General features: G+C 44.7%; 1 pseudogene; it reads left to right on the forward strand.

Moving 5' to 3' along the window:
* The first annotated feature begins 1,131 nt into the window (after positions 1–1,131).
* On the forward strand, positions 1,132–2,059 carry LOC148027677 (elongation factor 1-alpha pseudogene; annotated as a pseudogene).
* The last annotated feature ends 734 nt before the right edge of the window (positions 2,060–2,793 follow it).

Here is a 2,793-nt window from a genome sequence, read left to right on the forward strand (position 1 = left end):
ACCACTTGTAGAACAACCTACTAGAACTTCTCCATTTCTAAACTCTGACTCCCATTTTCTCTCTGAACTGTAATTTTCTTAAGAATGGGAGAATGTCTGCTCTCATCAGATAATTCTTGAATTCCAATTTCTTGCAAAATCCTGACACGAAATCTGGGATCTCCATTATCAACTAGGCAATGTTCAACTTCCAATGCATTCTTCTTGTCACTTTTAGTAATGTAAAACTTTGAAGTCTGTCCAGCCCCAAAATTCTGCTTTAAGGCTCTACTGCCTGGCCAAAGCGCAATATTAGAACCACTAGTATGAAAAGCCAGCAAGTCCACTCCAGAATCTGTGTCTGATGCATCCCTTTCATCAACACTATACTGTATAGCTGCATTAGCCTCACATCCAACAGTGGGAAGCAGCCTTATTAACCGGTAAGATTGACTCCTGGGTTAGTGCCTCTGGGAAAAATGGGATGCGGAGAGAGATTATACTGATCCTGGTGAAGAAGAAGCACAAGTCGAAAATGATATGGATCTGAATGCTTCCAAAGTTGAGGAGGCTGAATCTGATGGGTCAGAGCCTCCGTTGAATGAAGATGATGCCAGCAATACAGTTCTGTGGTCCCTTCAGTTCAGTCCAATGAAAACTCCTGCAGAAAACTCATTACGAACAAAATGAGCTGCTTTTCTGCCTGAATAGTTGCTATTTCTTTTGTGACTTTCTCAATGTTTGCCTCAATATCCTGGACTGAAATCAAGATTTTTGTGTACTGCTCTAGGAGCTTCAATCTGGCAGCTACAATCTGCTGGATCTTTCTTTGTGTTACCCTAATATGATTGTCAATGGCTCAGAGTGCCAACTTGCTGCTCCACTTTTGCATGTTCTTTTCTGATAGCTTTCCTAAATGAGTGCTTCTCAACCTGGATAGCAATTTTTTTGTTCTTTCTGTTTGTCAATAGCATCTTGTAAAGCCTGTAATGCTTCATCACAACGTGCCAAAACATTTAGAGATGACTTCCATTGCATCATTATCTGGTTTTTTCTCTGACTTTATGCTTTCCATCTCAATCTCAGCTTCAGTGAGAGCATCCCGTGCAACTTGCCTCAAAACTCTGCAGAAGGAACTCCTGCTCACAAAGAATGCTGCATGTACTTGCATCAGCTGTTCAAGCTTGCCATGATGTGGTGTCACCTGATGCAGTAGAATCTCTCTTACACCAATTGGTAAACCAATTTGTTCATGATCGAGCAAGACCAGAAGTGATAGCAGTTGGATTGAATGTTGTGCGGGAGTGTGGTATTACGATTGATATTTCTCTCTGGAAGTTTGAGACCACCAAGTACTACTGTACTGTCATTGATGCCCCTGGCCATCTGATTTCATCAAGAACATGATTACTGGAACTTCGCAGGCTGATTGTGCTGTACTCATCATCGACTCCACCACTGGTGGTTTTGAGGCTGGTATTTCAAAGGACGCGGACAAACACGTGAGCATACTTTGCTCGCATTCACACTTGGGGTGAGGCAAATGATTTGCTGTTGCAATAAGATGGACGCGACCACCCCCAAGTACTCCAAGGCTCGCTATGATGAAATTATTAAAGGCTACAAATCTGGATTGGTACAAGGGACCAACCCTTCTGGAAGCTCTGGACATGGTTCAGGAGCCAAAGAGGCCATCTGACAAACCCCTGCGCTTGCCTCTTCAAGATGTGTACAAGATTGGTGGCATTGGACTGTACCAGTGGGTCGTGTGGAGACTGGAGTGTTGAAGCCTGGTATGGTTGTTACTCGAAGGTAGCTGAGGAGTTACTTCTGAGACGACGGTAAAGAACGATGGTTCTGCATTCTGTTATTGTCCATCCTATGACTGTACAAGCAGACCAGTTCTGTAGCTTCCAAATTGGTGAACCAAAAGGCTGCTGAAGCTTTAGCTTGTCCTGCTGAGAAGCTTTCTATCAACCATCTGACAAAATTTGTGGCAGTCTCTACAGCTGTAGCCAACCGAATCATTGGAGACCTTAGCAAGGTTTGCGAAATGGAGAACTGTGATCAGCATTCCTAATGGTCTATCTGAGTTAGCAGTTCAAGAATCTGCATGGGGCTGGCACAATATGCTGCAGTTTCTCAGGACAATGGCCTAATTCCAATTGTGGAGCCAGAGGTCCTTCTGGATGGAGATCATAACATTGATATGACTCTTGAAGTTACAGAGAAGGTCTGGAATGAAGTATTCTACTTCCTGAAGTGATTGCAGAGTACACCTTGAAATTGCTGCAACATTGAATTCCTCCTGGAAAAAGCGACCTGCTGTTTTCCTGTTAGACAAGTCGATTTGCCATTTTTGATGGCTGTTGAAGATGTGTTTTCGTACCCCCTGCAGATCGATATGGCTTCGTGGACTCTACTGCGGGCGCCAAGCCAGCTGGCGGCCAAGCTCAAAACGTCCACCTCCTGGAGCTGGCGGCCAAGCTCAAAACGTCCACCTCTTGGAAGTTCGACGACCCCCAGCTCAAGCGCAAACGGCGAGTCGCCTTCTACAAGGCTTACCCTGTCGAAGGCAAGGTCAAGGCAATCCTAAGGAAAAGCATCCGCTGGTTCAAGGACAAGTACTTCGATATGCGCTATGGATTGTGGTAAGACAAAGCTGCTGATTGTTCATAGCGGCATACTATTAGCTTGCAGAATCTGTTGGTTTCATGGCAGAATGCCTGCTCTTTGTACAGGAAAGTGGAGAGAGATAAGATCAAGATGGGAAAGACTGTTGACCTTGTCGGCTTGAAGGAAACTCGGAACACC

This window comes from Lygodium microphyllum, chromosome 12 (assembly GCF_053477565.2).
Source record: "Lygodium microphyllum isolate KBCC chromosome 12, Lygodium_microphyllum_v1.1.10, whole genome shotgun sequence".
NCBI classification, from domain to species: Eukaryota; Viridiplantae; Streptophyta; class Polypodiopsida; order Schizaeales; family Lygodiaceae; genus Lygodium; species Lygodium microphyllum.